The sequence below is a fragment of the Theropithecus gelada genome, chromosome 11, assembly GCF_003255815.1.
Source record: "Theropithecus gelada isolate Dixy chromosome 11, Tgel_1.0, whole genome shotgun sequence".
NCBI lineage: Eukaryota > Metazoa > Chordata > Mammalia > Primates > Cercopithecidae > Theropithecus > Theropithecus gelada.
The window spans coordinates 79,809,738-79,827,507 of NC_037679.1; positions in this window are offsets into that span (position 1 = coordinate 79,809,738).

Here is a 17,770-nt window from a genome sequence, read left to right on the forward strand (position 1 = left end):
AGGCGGGAGGATCACTTGAGTTCAGGAGTTCAAGACCAACCCGTCCAAATGGTAAAACCGTGTCTCTACAAAATAGAAAAATTAGCCGGGCGTGGTGGCACGTGCCTGGAGTCCCAGCTACTTGGGAGGCTGAGTCAGGAGAATCGCTTGAACCCAGGAGGTGGAGGCTGCAGTGAGCCAAGATCACGCCAGTGGGTGACAGAGCGAGACTCTGTCTAAAAAAAGAAAGAAAGAGCTGCCACCCTTTCTGCTGCGTGGGAAGATGTGTAGCCGATAGGCCCAGGGTTTGCCTGCTGTGTGACTTAGGGCCGGTCGCATCTCCTCTCTGAACCTCAGTTTCCTTATGTGTAATGTGGGGATGATAAAGGATGGGGTCAGTGCATAGCAAATGCCCTCAGGGCATTGCATGGCATCGCACACCCCAGGAACTGCTATTCAGACTACAGTGGAATCATGCCATTGAAAAGACCCATTGTAATTCATTTCTATAAGCGAAGTCTTAAAGGAGCCCAAAGGAGAAATTTGTGGTTAGAACTGGTTCAGGCAGGCAGGGTGGAGTGCAGTGGCCGGATCTCAGCTCACTGCAAGCTCCGCCTCCCGGGTTCCCGCCATTCTCCTGCCTCAGCCTCCCGAGTAGCTGGGACTACAGGCGCCCGTCACCTCGCCCGGCTAGTTTTTTGTATTTTTAGTAGAGACGGGGTTTCACCGTGTTAGCCAGGATGGTCTCGATCTCCTGACCTCGTGATCCGCCCGTCTCGGCCTCCCAAAGTGCTGGGATTACAGGCTTGAGCCACCGCGCCCGGCTAAGCGAAGTCTTAAAGGAGCCCAAAGGAGAAATTTGTGGTTAGAAGTTGTTCAGAGTCTTAGACAGGCTTGGGGCACACTTGGGCAGGTGTGTGGGGTGGCCGGTGTACTCAAGTCATTGGTTCCCAAACCTTAGCATACAGCAGAATCGCCTGGAGCATTTGTGAAGCCCAGATCTGGGCCACCCCCGCAGTGATTCTGATTCTATGTCTGGGGTGCGGTCCATGAATGTGCATTTCTTACAAGTTCCCAGAGGATGCTGATGCTGCCAGTCCGTGGACAACAAGCTGAACAGCACTGCTGTAAATCCTAGACACAAGGGAGGCTGGTGTGCCTCCAGGCAGCCAGGGGAGGCTGCGGGGCTGACGGCTGGGGGTGGGAGGTGGGCAGAGCATCTCCTGCCTCCTGTGCTGCCGCAGAGGGACGATGCGTATTCTCAGACCTGGCAGGGAATGTGGAGGATCGTGGGCCCCAGTCAGAGGCCCGGGTAATCCTCATGTCCCCGAGGTCAGTGGGGCTGGGAGCTCCAAATTCACTTTAATAATCCAATTCTGAGACTAAGCCCTTGGCTGCAGCCCTGCCTGCCTCTGTACTAGCTTGGCTCTGACCAGAGACTCCAGAGTTTCACTGTTTCAGAAACACAGTGGACTTGTAGGGCGATTTGCAGGAAGAGGGCTTCTGTAGACATCTCTATCAGCTGGCAGGGTGAGCCCCCAGGAGCACCACTCAGGATAGACTTAGGGATAAACTAGGACTCCTTTGTCCCCACTGTGTGGCTGCCTAAAATCAAAGACGTGGGAAGCCTGGCCAACATGGTGAAACCCCGTTGGTACTAAAAATACAAAAATTAGCCAGGCGTAGTGGTGCCTGACTGTAATCTCAGCTATTAGGGAGTTTGAGGCAAGAGAATTGCTTGAACACGGGAGGCAGAGGTTGCAGTGAACCGAGATCACACCACTTCACCCTAGCCTGGGCAACACAGTGAGACTCTGTCTAAAAAATAATAATAAAATCATAGATATGCCAGTTGTGATAAAGGAAAGTGGAGAAGGTAGCCAGGCTGCTGTCCAGAGGCCCCTTCACGCTCAGGGTACGGGGGCCCAGGGCAGGCCTCCTGCCTTCTCCCATGCTGAAGCCAGGACTCCTCCCCATTAATTTGTCTTTTTGTTGGTTTGTTAATTTTAAAATTATTTTTGTTTGCTTTTGTTTTTTGTTTTGGCTCCTGCCAGAAAATGATCTTTTGTTTGTTTGTTTGTTTGTTTGCTTTGCTTTGTTTCTTTGTTTATTTGAGAGACAGGGTTTCACTCTGGCATCTAGGCTGGAGTACAGTGGTGGGATCATAGCTCACTGCAGGCTTGAACTCCTTGGCTCAAGCGATCCTCCTGCCACAGCCTCCTGCATAACTAGGACTACAGAGACACACCAGCTGATTTTTACATTTTTTTGTAGAGACAGGATCTCAGTCTCTTGTCCAGGCTGGTCTTGAACTCCTGGCCTCAAGGGATCCTTCCACCTCAGCTTCCCAAAGTGGTGGGATTACAGGTGTGAGCCACAGTGCCCAGCAACTTGTCTTGTATGTGGGGGTTCGTAGCATGATTGTTTGAAGAAAGGGCTCTGAGACTTTTCCAGGACTGAGATGTACTTTCCCAGGCAGGAGTTCTTTCTGCAACCTGCACCACCACCTTCCCTGGAGGGAGCTCTGCATGTGTCATCTTAGAAAGCTCTTTGTCTAAGGCCGAGCGAGGTGGCTCACGCCTGCAATCCCAGCACTTTGGGAGGCCGAGGTGGGTGGATCACTTGAGGTCAGGAGTTCGAGACCATCCTGGCCAACATGGTGAAACTCCTTCTCTACTAAAAATGCAAAAATTAGCCAGATGTGGCGGTGCATGCCTGTGATCCCAGCTACACAGGAGACTGAGGGACAAGAATCACTTGAACCCAGGAGGCAGAGGTTGCAGTGAGCGGAGATTGCACCACTGCACTCAGCCTGGGTGACAGAGTGAGATTTTGTCTCAAAACAAAAACCAAAAAAAACAGCTCTTCCATTGTGCCTGGGTTTGCCTCCTGGGTTTGCCTCCTGCTGACTCATAAAGGCCAATGTGTCTGCTCGTTCATGCACACATGCACTTGATGTTTATTGAGCTCCTACTGTGTGCCAGGCCCCACGCAAGACTTCCTATCCTCAAGGAGTTCAGACTCTAGCAGGGGAAATAGATCAGAAACCAGACAAATATAATCTAGTGGCCTAAGTGCTACTTATTAGTAGTACCCACTAGGTTAGCCTAGAGCCCCGGAGGTACATAAAAGGCACCCAATTCAATCTGGTGCCTGGTGTGGGGAGGAATGGACAGATCTACTAGGACCTCAAGGATCAGCAGTGCTTAGTTAGGAGAGGTGGGCGGGTAGAGTGGGCATGGTGGCTCACGCCTGTAGTCCCAGCACTTCGGGAGGCCAAGGTGGGCGGATCACTTGAGGTCAGGAGTTCGAGACCAGTCTGGCCAAATGGTGAAACACCATCTCTACTAAAAATACAAAAATTAGCCAGGCATGGTGGTGTGCGCCTGCATTCCCAGCTACTCGGTAGGCTGAGGCAGGAGAATCACTTGAACCCGGGAGGCAGGGGTTGCAGTGAGCCGAGATTACGCCACTGCACTCCAGCCTGGGAAACAGAACGAGACTCTGTCTCAAAAAAAAAAAAAAAAAAAAAAAAAAAGAAGAAGAAGTGGTGGTCAGGGAAACAATTTCTGGTCTGGGAACAGCATATGCAAAGGCCCTGAGGTAAGGGAGAGTGTGGCCCTTTTGGGAAACTAAGTGGAATTTTGTCTAACTGACGTACTAGGTTGGAGAAAGGAGCAGAGAGAGGTGACGCTCAACAGAGAGGCAGGACCCCATCCATCCACAGACCTTGGAGTGTGAGAGGCTCAGATGGGAACTCTGAGGGGCTGCCTTCTGGCATTAGCCAGGCCCACGGCCACAGAAGCGCTGGAGCTATGAAGGGCTCATCTTTGGGGACAAATCTGTCCAGAAGATAGAAGAAAACCCAGGCAGCTGAGGGTAGCCGGGAGGTGTCCCCATAGCAGTGTGGTTAAAAGCATTAGCTCCGATCAAAAAGCAGAGCCAGGCTGGGTGCAGTGGATTGCGCCTGTAATCCCAGTGCTTTAGGAGGCTGTGGTGGGAGGATCACTCGAAGCCAGGGGTTCAAGACCAGCTTGGGCAATGTAGTGAGACCTCATCTCCACAAACAATTTTAAAAATTAGCCAGGTGTGGTTGCATGTACCTATAGTCCCAGCTACTTGGGAGGCTGAGGTGGGAGAACTGCTTGAGCCCAGGAGTTCGAGTCTGCAGTGAGCTATGATCATGCCACTGTAGTCGCCACTGTAGTCCAGCCTGGACAACTGAGCAAGACTCCATCTCAAAAACAAACAAACAAAAATACCAGAAAGCCAGATATTAGATACCACAGATGAGAGAACACACCACCAACCCCTGGGGTTGCTGAAGGGATCAAATCTGAATCTGATCATGCCTTGAGATCCAGCTGACAATTTGCAAAAAATCCAGGGGCAGAGAAACATGTTGAGCTGTACCATGAGGAGGACATCAGTTTTTGACATCCACAAGCTCCAAACTGGAAAAACAATACAGGTCAAATGACTCACATTCTTCAAAGCAAATTACAAGAAAAAGAAAGAGATGGGCTGGGTGTGGTGGCTCACGCCTGTAATCCCAGCACTTTGGGAGGCCAAGGCGGGTGGATCACCTGAGGTCGGGAGTTCGAGACCAGCCTGACCAACATGGAGAAACCCCATCTCTACTAAAAATACAAAATTAGCCGGGTGTGGTGGCGCATGCCTGTAATCCCAGCTACTCGGAAGGCTGAGGCAGGAGAATCGCTTGAACCCAGGAGGCAGAGGTTGCAGTGAGTTGAGATCGCGCCATTGCACTCCAGCCTGGGCAACAAGAGTGAAACTCCGCCTCAAAAAAAAAAAAAAAAAAAAAAAGGATGGAGAGAGAGAACTTATAGATCAAAAGAGACTAAAAAGTATAGTGTTTTAAAAAATGGACCTGACCAAATGATAGTATCTAGGGATGTGCACTTGGGTGGGAAAAAAAAAACAAAACCAAACACAAAGAAACCCAAGGGAGTCCGGGCGCAGTGACTCATGTCTGTAATCCCAGCACTTTGGGAGGCCGAGGTGGGTGGATCACTTGAGGTCATGAGTTCAAGACCAGCCTGGCCAACATGGCAAAAACCCGTCTCTACTAAAAACACAAAAACTAGCCAGGCAGGGTGGTGGGTGCCTGCAATCTCAGCTACTCAGGAAGCTGAGGCACGAGAATAGCTTGAACCTGGGAGGCAGAGGTTACAGTGAGCTGAGATTGTGCCATTACACTCCAGCCTGGACAACATAGTGAGATTCTATCTCAAAAAAAAAAAAAAAGTGACCCAAGGGAATTATTACTATAAAAGTCAGGAAAGTGGTTGCTTTTAGAGAGAAGGAGGGGAAAAGCTATGATTGTGAAGGGGCACAGAGAGGAGCTTCTGCGATGTCTGACGAAGTTCTATTTCTTAACAAGTAAGGTGATTACAAGAGTGTTTGCTGGGATATCCCTTCATGCCCCTCGGAGGTGCCTGCTGCCTGCTTCTGCACTCCAGCTGATGGCTGTCTTTCCTACAGAGGGGACAGGGGTCTGAGTATCATGACTGAGGGATGAGGTTTGATGTTAACAAGCACATGTTTTTTGCCAGGGCAGGGTAGCCATGCCTGTAATCTCAGCATTTTGGGAGGCCAAGGCGGGTGGATCACCTGAGGTCAGGAGTTCAAGACCAGCCTGGCCAACATGGTGAAACTCCGTCTCTACTAAAAATACAACAAAAATTAGCAGGGCATGGTGGTGCGCACCTGCAGTCCCAGCTACTCAGGAGGCTGAGGCAGGAGAATTGCTTGAACCCGGGAGGCAGAGGTTGCAGTAAGCTGAGATCCCGCCACTACACTCCAGCCTAGACGACAGAGAGAGACTCTCTCTGCCACCCCCCTCCAAGAAAAACAAAAAACAAAAAACAAAAAACAAGAAAAAAACACCAAAAATACCAAGCACTTGGTTTCTGACCCCAACTCTGCCACTTAAGGGAGTTAAGGGATGTACATGTATAGGATGTATGTGTGAAGGGAGTCCCTCACTATTTGTTTATTTTTATTTTTATTTTTGGTTGTTTTTTTTTTTTTTTTTTTTTTTTTAAGACGGAGTCTCGCTCTGTCGCCCAGGCTGGAGTACAGTGGCCGGATCTCAGCTCACTGCAAGCTCCGCCTCCCGGGTTCACGCCATTCTCCTGCCTCAGCCTCCCGAGTAGCTGGGACTACAGGCGCCCGCCACCTCGCCCGGCTAGTTTTTTTAAAAATATTTTTAGTAGAGACGGGGTTTCACCGTGTTAGCCAGGATGGTCTCGATCTCCTGACCTTGTGATCCACCCGTCTCGGCCTCCCAAAGTGCTGGGATTACAGGCTTGAGCCACCGCGCCCGGCCTATTTTTAGTTTTTTTAAACATCAGGGTTTTTTTGTTTTTTTTTGTTTTTTTTTTGTTTTTTGAGGCAAAATCTCACTCTGTCACCCCTGCTGGAGTGTAGTGGTATGATCTTGCCTCACTGTAGCCTCTGCTTCCTGGGTTCAAGTGATTCTCCCGCCTCAGCCTCCCAAGTAGCTGGGATTACAGGTGTGCACTACCACGCCCAGCTAATTTTTTGTATTTTTAATAGAGATGGAGTTTTACCCTATTGGCCAGGCTGGACTCAAACTCCAGACCTCAAGTGATCTGCCCGCCTTGGCCTCCCAAAGTGTTGGGATTACAGGCATAAGCCACTGCGCCCGGCCATTATCTGTTATTAATGATAATAATATCATCTATCCTGTGGGGTGGATATGAAGAAATAACCCTTGCATAATGCTGAGTGGAGGGCCTAGCTCAGGGCCCTCACACATGCTGTTCCCTCTGCCTAGAGTGCTTTTCCCTGCACTCTTTGAATAGCTAGATCCTTCTCATTTCTGGGGTTGAACTTAAATGTCTTTTTCTTGACTTACCTATTGAAGGAAGGAAGGAAGTCACCACCACAGTTTATTTGTATTCTTCAGAGCACATATGAAATCTCTGGCCTGAGATATTTATTATATAACAATATGTTTGTATTTGCTTATTGTTTGAGGCTCCCTCCCACTTACTAGAATGTAAGCTCCATGTTGGTGGAGAGCATTTCTACCTTGTCCAGCATGGTATCTTCAGTGTCTAATAGGCACTCAGCAATGATTTATTGTATTGGGCAGGCACAGTGACTCGCACCTGTAATCCCAGCGCTTTGGGAGACCGAGGCAGGCTGATCACCTGAGGTCAGGAGTTCGAGACTACTTGGCTAACATGATGAAACCCCATCTCTACCAAAAATACAAAAATTAGCCGGGCATGGTGGTGGGCACCTGTAATCCCAGCCACGTGGGAGGCTGAGGCAGGAGAATTGCTTGAGCCAGGAGGCAGAGGTTGCAGTGAGCTGAGGTTATGTCACTGTGCTCCAGCCTGGGCAACAGAGTGAAACTCCATCTCAAAAAAAAAAAAAAAAAAAAAAAAAGAAAAGAAAAGATTTATTGTATAAATGAACAAAATCCATGAATATATAAATAAATAATTTGTTCACTTCTGTATCATGTGTCTCTCCAGGCTGGCTTAGGAGGAACACAAGGGCACAAATCTCGTCTGGCTTGTTCTCTCCTGTGTCTCCTGAAGCCCTTGCACTGTCCAGGTGCATACAACGTGCTCAGTAAATCTCATCACATGGATACGAAGCTCAGGGTGTGGTGCGGTAGCGGGATGAGGGCGATGACATTTGCGACCACGGCCCTCGGGTACAGGAAGTGCTCCAGGCCCCTCCCTGGTGACTCTCCTGGCCTCAGGTCTCCCTCTGCTCCAATTCTGGCTCTTTCTAAATCATTTCCTTGTGCTTCAGGGGCCTCAAAGTCACAGGCAGGGCCATGAAATGGGCAAAGGTAAAGAATTGGGAACTGGACAGACCTAGATTCTAGTTTTTTGTTTGTTTGTTTTCAGAGACAGGGTCTCACTCTGTTGCCCAGGCTGAAGTGCACTGGTGTGATGTTGGCTCAGTGCAGCCTCGACCTCCTGGGCTCAAGGGATCCTCCCACCTCAGCCTTCTGAATAGTTGGGACTATAGGCATGTGCCACCATGCCTGGCTAATTTTTTGTAGAGACAGGGTTTCGTCATGTTGCCCAGGCTGGTCTCGAACTCCTGATATCAAGTGATCTGCCTGCCTCGGCCTTCCAAAGTTCTGGGATTACAGGCATGAGCCTCAACACCTGGCCTAGATTCTAGTTCTTGGTCATTTACAGTCGCTGAGACTTTGAGCCAATTGCTGAAGCCTGTTTCCTTATCTGTTCAAAGAGAGATAATAATCAAAATAACAATAACAATATATCTGCCAAATAAGGTGTTGGTGATCAGATCGGGTAACAGACATGAAAGCCCAATACACATTGAACAGTCTCATACACATGTGTTGTCCCTGTTATTAGTAGCTACAAATTCTTTTTTAAAAATTGTATGTATTTAAGGTGTACAACATGATGTTTTAGTATAGTAGTTACAGATTCCTGAAACAGCCATTGAGAGCCAAATTCTAGGGTAAAATTGGAGTTTTAGGGAAGGAATGTTAGGTGTCCCCCAACATCTGTTCTTCTTATCCTCCTTAGTGACAACAACTCTCAGTTTCTACGACATTTTGAATCAAGATTATATTTCTCAGCTTCCTGTAGAGCTAGGTGTGGTCTCGTGCCCATGTTCTGGCTAATGGAATATGTCTTTAGTCTGTTTTGTGTTGCTATAAGAGAATACTTATGACTGGAAAATAACAATAGAAGTTTATTTGGCTCATGGTTCTGGAGCTGGGAAGTCCAAGAGCATGGTGCTGGCATATGGCAAGGGCCTTCACGTTGCATCATCCTATGGCAGGAGGCAGAAAGGCAAGAGAGGGTGAGAACTAGTGAGCAGGAAGGGGTCCAAACTTGTGTATATGAAAAAGCCACTCTCATGACAACTCACTCACTCCCACAATGATGACATTAATCCAGTCATAAGGGCAGAGCCCTCATGACCTAATCACCTCTTATCAGACCCTACTTTTCCACATTGTTGCATTGGGGATTAGGTTTCCAACATACAGACTTTAGGGGACACATTCAAACCACAGCAGGATAGAAGCAGTTGTGTGTAACTTCTGGGAAGCATCCTCTTTAAGGAGATACCTAGTCTCCTTTGCCTTCCTTCCTCCTTGCTGGCTGAAATGTGGTTTTGTTGCCTGGAGCTTGAGCAGCCATTAACCATGAGGAAGAAGTCAGTGTTGAAGATGGGGGAACAACGAATTGAAGGACCCCCAGTCTCTGACAGCTTCTGGAAGCCCCCCTAAAAGCCCTGCAGTGCTCCCTTCAGATTCCTTTATAAGAAAAATAGAAGACATTTCTGTATCATTTAAGCCCTTATTACTTTGAATCTTTCTGGCACTTGGAATCAAACTTAAATAGAACAAAATTACTCTTCATAAGACTTACCAGCTATGTGCCAGGCATTCTATTAAGCCCTTTACAAATATTAACTCATTAATTATCACAATAACTTTATGAGCTAGCAACACTATTTTCTCCATTTTACAGGTAAGTATTGGATATTTCATGGAAAGAGGAAGGAAACAGTTCTTAAAATGTTTTCTAGGCCAGGGACAGTGGCTCACATCTGTAATCCCAGCACTTTGAGAGGCCAAAGTGGGAGGACTGCTTAAGCCCAGGAGTTTGAGACCAGCCTGAGAAACATACCAAGACCTCATTGCTACAAAAAATAAAAGCATTAGCTCAGCACTGTGGCACGTGACTGTAGTCCCAGCTACTTGGGAGGCTGAGGTGGGAGGATTATTTGTGCCCAGGAGATCAAGGCTGTGGTAAGCAGTGATTGTGCCACCGTACTCCAGCCTGGGTGACAGTGAGACCCTGTTTCAAAAACCAAAATAAAATTTAAATGTTTTATTTTTAGTCCCTGTATCAGTCTGTTTTCATGCTGCTGATAAAGACATACCCAAGACCGGGCACTTTACAAAAGAAAGAGGTTTATTGGACTTACAGTTTCACATGGCTGGGGAGGCCTCACAATCACGGTGTAAGGCAAGGAGGAGCAAGTCACATCTTACGTGGATGGCAGCAGGCAAAGAGAGAGCTTGTGCGGAGAGACTCCCATTTTTAAAAACATCAGATCTCATGAGACCCATTCACTATTATGAAAACAGCATGAAAAATACCAACCACCATGATTCAATCATCTCCCACCTGGTCTCTCCCACACACATGGGAATTATGAAAGCTACAAGATGAGATTTGGGTGGGGACACAGAGCCAAACCATATCAGTCCCTGTCTCTGTTCATTCTTTCATTCAACAAATATACACTGAGCACCTATCTTCCAGGTCCTCTGCTGGGTGTTAGGGATATATGAAAGAAAAAAAAAAAAAAAAAGGTCCAGTGCGGTGGCTCATACCTATAATCCTAGCACTTTGGGAGGTCAAGGCAGGCGGATCACCTGGGGTCAGGAGTTCAAGACCGGCCTGGCCAACATGATGAAACCCCATCTCTACTAAAAATACAAAAATTAACCGGGCATGGTGGTGGGCACCTGTAATCCCAGCTACTTGGGAGGCTGAGACAGGAGAATTGCTTGAACCTGGCAGGTGGAGGCTGCAGTGAACTGAGACTGCACCACTGCACTCCAGCCTGCGTGACGGGAGCGAGACTCCATCTCAAAAAACCAAAAACAGCCTTGATTCCTAGTCTCATGGAGATAATTGTCTAGACTACTCTGTCCAATATAGTAGCCACTAGCCATATGTGGCTATTTAAATGAATTAAAGAATTAGTTCCCCAGACACAGCAGTCACATTTCACCTGTTCAATAGGCACATGTGGTGTGGATAGACTACCTTCCCATCGCAGCAGAATGCTCTCGTCTGCAGGGGCAGCTGACAGGTAACCTGGCCATTTATAATTCAATGTGCAGGTGCTGGCTGTAGGACTCCTTGTTACCTGCCAATGTGTCCGGATCTAGGAAAGAAACTGAAAAGAATAAAACAGCTACTTTCTTTTTGTTTCTTTTCTTTCTTTCTTTCTTTTTTTTTTTTTTTTTGAGACAGAGTTTCGCTCTTGTTGTCTAGGCTGGAGTGTAATGATGTGATCTCGGCTCATCACAACCTCCGCCTACCGAGTTCAAGCGATTCTCTGGCCTCAGCCTCCCGAGTAGCTGGGATTACAGGCGTGCACCACCACACCTGGCTAATTTTGTATTTTTGGTAAAGATGGGGGTCTCTCCATGTTGGTCAGGCTGGTCTTGAACTCCCGACTTCAGGTGACCCGCCTGCCTCAGCCTCCCAAAGTGTTGAGATTACAGGCCTGAGCCACCGTGCCCGGCCAGCTTTATTTATTTCTGAGTATGTGTACTTTAGTCCTTTTTATTCATCGTCTCACTCTGTCTTTACACCTCATTTCCAGGTGAGGAAACTTAGGTTCAGAGAAGGAATGTGACTTGCCAAGCTTACACTGACATTGGGTAGTAAAGACCCTCTTGGCGTTCCTGACTCAACAACTGTGTCCTTAACACAATGAGAAAAGCCTGGGAGACGATGATATAGGCAGCTAACAAGCCAAGTGCAGTGGTACACGTCTGTAATCCTAGCTACTTGGGATCAATTAAGGCCAGGAGTTTGAGTGCAGCCTGGGCAACATAGTGAAACTCTGTAAGTCTGTAAGGCATTCTCTTGAAGTTTGTGGGGATTTTTTTCTTTTTCTTTTTTTTTCCTGAAATAGAGTCTCACTCTGTTGCCCAGGCTGGAGTGCAGTGGCGTGATCTCAGCTCACTGCAACCTCCGCCTCCTGGGCTCAAGTGATTCTCCTGCCTCAGCCTCCCGAGTAGCTGGGACCACAGGCGCCTGCCACCATGCCTGGCTAATTTTCGTACTTTTGGTAGAGACAAAGTTTCACCATGTTGGCCAGGCTGGTCTTGAACTCCTGACCTCAAGTGATCTGCCCACCTTGGCCTCCCAAAGTGCTGGGATTACAGGCATGAGTCACTGTGCCCAGTCTTCTTTATTTATTTATTTATTTATTTATTTATTTATTTATTGAGACAGAGTCTCACTCTGTTGCCCAGGCTGGAGTGCAGTGACATGATCTTGGCTCACTGCCGCCTCTGCCTCCTGGGCTCAAGTGATCCTCCCACCTCAGCCTCCCAAGTAGTTGGGACTACAGGCATGCGCCACAATGCCCAGCTATTGTTTTTATTTCTTGTAGAGATGGTGGGGGGTGGGGTCTCACGATGTTGCCCACGCTAGTATTGAACTCCTGGGCTCAAGCGATCCACCTGCTTCAGCCTGCTAAAGTGTTGGAATCACAGGCATGAGCCACAGTACCCAGCTGAAGTTGCTTTCTATTGTACTCGTTGCAACTCTAGGAGGCTGAAAGTTATCACCATCTCATTCACAGATGAGGAAACCAAGGTGCAGAAGGGAAATGACTTGTCCAAGGCCACCCAGATGGGCAGGCACTTGCTTTTTCTGTTCTCTGCCTAGACCATGACCACCCTGGGACTGGCTGGCTTTTCACTGTGACTCATATCCTCTTGGGGGAAGCGAAGACACGCCAAGTCCATTCTCTCTCCTGCAAAGTTGGGGACTCGGCCAGGTTTCTCAGTTCGAGTTGCACCCTGAGGGCCAGGACCAGCAGACACGGCGGGCTGGCTCCCCGCCTCTCTGGATGGCTCTGGTCCCTCTGTGGTCTAACTCCCAGACGCCCAAGATGAGCAAACTTGGTCTTGGGACCAGACCACCCACCTCAGTTTCAGGGCTGGCAGGACTGGCTCCCACCCCTGCCCTGTGTTTGCCTTTTGAACTTTAATTGTGAGCTTATTTTTAAGGGGGAAAAATATCCCATAAACTTAAAAATAGGCAAGACTTAATTAATAGTACTCTTTGTTCTTCTGATCCTTATCTGGACAGGAAGACACAACCCTTTTCAGTTTTATGGTCAAGGTGAAATTGCCTCTCAGGGCTCAAACACAGCTGCTTCATCTTCCCCTTTTGAACTCTGGCTCCCTTTGGTTTTTTCTCCCTTGGGGAGAAGGGTATTTCCCACTCCTTCGCCTCAGCACTTCATCAAGGTCTTTTCTATTTATCAGATCGTCAGCGGTACATGTTATAATTATTTCTTCATACATAATTAATAGCTTCTGTGCACTGAGGACTTCGATGGGCCAGGCACTCTGAATGGCTCCTAACAACCCCACATGGCAGGTTTTCTAATTATATCCATTGTACAAGTGAGACAACTGAGGCCCAGAGAGGAGAAATGACTTTCCAAGGGCCATACAGCTCTAAGAAGTGGAGCTAGGCTTTAAATCCAGGTCTCTATGCCCCAAACACCCACGACTATGGTTTACCGATCATTTAGCTATGCGCTCAATGGTCCCACAATGCTAATTTTACAAACCACTTCCTGGACGGGCGTGGTGACACATGCCTGTAATCCCAGTACTGTGGGACGCTGACGGGGGAGCAGATCACTTGAGGTCAGGGGTTCGAGACCAGCCTGGCCAACATGGTGAAACCTTGTCTCTACTGAAAATACAAAAATTAGCCAGGCATGGTGGTGCATGCTTGTAGTCACAGCTACTTGGGAGGCTGAGGCAGGAGAATCACTTGAACCCTGGAGGCCGAGGTTGCAGTGAGATGAGATCACACCACTGCACTCCAGCCTGGGTGACAGAGCAAGACACCATCTCCAAAAAAAAAAAAAATCCTTCAATTTTTTGTTCATTTAAAATGTCTTATTCTCAACAATCCTACAAGGTGGGCACAATTATTCTCTCCATCCCACACATGAAGAAACTAAGGATCAGAGAGGTGAATTCATTTACCCAAAGTTACACAGTGATTAATGGCAGAGCTGTGATTTGCACCAAACTATGTTTGCTACATAGCCAGGCTCAAAGGAAAAGAAGTATTTTAGATGCCAAAACATTGGATTTTGGCTGTTCATTGTGTGACTTTGGACAAATTACTCAACCCTCTGAGCTTTAGCTTCTCATCTGCAGAAATGGGGACATGACCTATTTTTCCAACGTTTTGAGGTCATTAAGAGCATCAGATAAGTAGGAACCAATGATTATCGAGAAGCTGCTCTGTCAGGGCCTGGGTTTATATGCCTTATTTCAGTTTTGGATGAAATTTTAGTGAATTTTGGACCAGGCACTGTGGCTCATGCCTGTAATCCCAGCACTTTGAGAAGCCCAGGTCGGCGGCTCACTTGAGGTTCAGAGTTTGTGACCAGCCTGGCCAACATGGTGAAACCCCAACTCTACTAGAAGTACAAAAATTAGCCGGGCATGGTGGCACATACCTGTAATCCCAGCTACTCAGGAGGCTGGGGCAGGAGAATCGCTTGAACCCGGTAGGCGGAGGTGGCAGTGAGCAGAAATCGCACCACTACACTCCAGCCTGGGCAACAGAGTGAGACTCTGTATGGGGGCGGAAAAAAAATCTCTTCCATGTCGTCTGCATTTTCTACAAAAAGCGTATCTTTCTTTCACAGAGGAAAATAACTGCTGCCTATTTAAGAACTACCTATTTAGTCCTTACATCAATGCGACGTGCATTTCAGGAGAAAGGAGACTCAGCAAGAAAGGAAGTGATGTGACCGGGAAGCCGTTGAGGAAGGAACTGAACCCAATTCTGTCTGTCCTCCAAATTTTGGTTCCTGTTACTCTACCAAGGGCAAGTCCTCCATCCTGAGAGAGTGCTGGAGGATTTGCAGAAATGTTTGCATCAAACCAGCCCCAGCTTAAGGAGGGGAGAATGCAGCCACCCCAGGTGTTTCTGGGCTCTCAGATGGGGATGACCTTCCACAGCAGGGTGGGGAAATGGGAGGCTGGAGCCCAAACTCCTCATTGCCTACAGATAAATGGCCTGGGCCCAGGGCCACCTAGGGACTGACACTCTTCTCAGCTTTCGCAGGGCTCAGACTCCCTGCCTTCTGCATGATCCGTCCTGAGAGCAAACCTGGGGCTATCTGGGGACCCCTCTGGGTCAGTGCTTTTGGATATAATCCTGCCCTGGGTTCGGGCCCTCTAGCCTGACTTTGACCTTTTTGTCTTCTGCCCCCATCCCTATCGAGGCTCGTGCCTGTAATCCCAGCACTTTGGAAGGCCAAGGCACAAGGAGAGCCCAGGAGTTTGAGACCAGCCTGGGCTATATAGCAAAAGACCTCATCTCTACAAAAAAAAAGAAAAAAAGAAGTTTAGTAGGGCATGGTAGCACAGGCATCTAATTCCAATTACTAGGGAGACTAAGGTGGGAGGATCCCTTGAGCCCGGGAGGTAGAGGCTGCAGTGACCCATGATTATGCCATGTACTCCAGCCTGGGCAACAGAGTGAAACCCTGTCTCAAAAAAAAAAAAAAAAAAAAAAGGTCCCGGCACAGTGGCTCACACCTGTAATCCCAGCACTGTAGGAGGCCAAGGCGGGCAGATCACCTGAGGGCAAGAGTTCGAGACCAGCCTGGCCAACGTGGTGAAACCCTGTCTCTACTAAAAATTCAAAAATTAGCTGGATGTGGTGACATGCCTGTAGTCCCAGCTACTCGGGAGGCTGAGGCTGGAGAATCGCTTGAACCCGGGAGGCAGAAGTTGCAGTGAGCCGAGATCGTGCCACTGCACTCCAGCCTGGGCAACAGAGAGAGACTCCGTCAAAAAAAAAAAAAAAAAAAAAAAAAAAAGGCATAGATCTAACAGCCTTTTACAGTACAATATGGGGGTCCTACTCCTGATACCACCTCAGGTGTGCAATTTTTTTTTTTTTTTTTGAGACCGATGCTTGCTCTGTTGCCCAGGCTGGAGTACACTGGCACGATCTCAGCTCACTGCAACCTCTGCCTCCCAGGTTCAAGTGATTCTCCTGCCTCAGCCTCCTCAGTAGCTGAGACTACAGGTGCAAACCACCACGTCGGCTAATTTTTGTATTTTTAGTAGAGACAGGGTGTCTCCACGTTGGCCAGGCTGGTCTCGGACTCTTGACCTCAGGTGATCTGCCCACCTTGGCCTCCCAAAGTGCCGGGATTACAGGCGTGAGCCATCACGCTCAACCAAGAATTGAGGTGCTGCAGACTCGTACAGACTTGCAGCTACAAATAATTTTATCAAGAGTTCCTAAAAGCATATATCTGGGACCAGGTGCTGTGGCTCATGCCTGTAATACCAGCACTCTGGGAGGCCGAGGTGTGAGGATTGCTTGAGCCCAGGAGTTTGAAACAGCTTGGGCAACATAGCAAAAGACCCCATCTCTACAAAAACATTAAAAAAAAATTAGTGGGGCATGGTGGCACATGCCTTTAGTTCCAGTTACTTGGGTGGCTGAGGTAGGAGGATCCCTTGAGCCTGGGAGGAAGAGGCTGCAGTGACCCATGATTGTGCCATTGTACTCCAGCCTGGGCAACGGAACAAGACCTTGTCTCGAAAAAAAAAAAAAAAAGCATAGATCTAGCAGCCTCTTACAGTACAAGGTGGAGGTATAAGTTCAGAAGGCAAGAATTCAAGAGACTTTCTTTTATTTATTTATTTTGAGATGGAGTTTCGCTTTTGTTGCCCAGGTTGGAGTGCAATGGCACGATATCAGCTCACCACAACCTCCACCTCCCAGGTTCAAGTGATTCTCCTGCCTCAGCCTCTTGAGTAGCTGGGATTACAAGCATGCACCACCATGCCTGGCTGATTTTGTATTTTTAGTAGAAATGGGGTTTCTCCATGTTGGTCAGGCTGGTCTCGAACTCCCAACCTCAGGTGATCCACCCGCCTTGGCTTTCCAAAGTGCTAGGATTACAGGCGTGAGCCACCATGCCCAGCCGAGACTTTCATTTCAGAATAACAATCGGTTGAGTGCCTTGACTTGTGCCAGGCACGAATCTGTCAAAAATAAAATCAGATCAAGTTAAAATTTCAGGAGTTAATTGTGCATACAAAGGAAGAGCCTGTGAATCGGGAGATTACAAGATTGGCAAGAAGTCGGAATTGACAGCAGTTATAGCACAAGAGGAAGTATTTTGACCCTTTTCATGATTGGCTGACATATTTTTTCAAAGACAAATAGAGCTGTTCAAGCTGATTTGTCTATGGTTGATTGGTTTAATTCCGTGGAATCATGCTAATAAGGGAAGAAAACTTATTCTTGTGCTTTATGTTTAGAGTTAGCATTTTGGAAAATCAGGTGCTCAAGTTTTGGTTATGTGGCTATGGTGGTTGTTCTCAGAGTATCTAAACAATTGTTTCAGCTCTTATTTATCAATTCTAATGACTTTATTATATGCATTACCATCTTCTCCTCTTCTTCATGTGGTTGTATTACCTTCTTTAATCCTCATGTCTGCCCTCTGAAATAGAAACTGTTCCAGGCCAGGTGTGGTCACTCACACCTGTAATCCCAGCACTTTGGGAGGCCAAGGCAGGTGGATCACTTGAGGACAGAAGTTCAAGACCAGGCTGGCCAACATGGAGAAACCCTGTCTCTACTAAAAATACAAAATTTAGCCGTGCATGGTGGTGCATGCCTATAATCCCAGCTATTTGGGAGGCTGAGGCACAAGAATTACTTGAACCCAGGAGGCAGAGGTTGCAGTGAGCCGGGATCATGCCACTGCACTCTAGCCTGGGCAACACAGTGAGACTCTGTCTCAAAAAATAAGTAAGTAAAATAAACGATTCCAGTCATGTGCCACATAACATTTCAGTTAATGATGAGCCACATACACGATGGTGGTCCCGTGAGATTATAATATTGGCTATATATAGGTATATATATGCGTATATATACACTTTTTTTTTTTTTTTTTT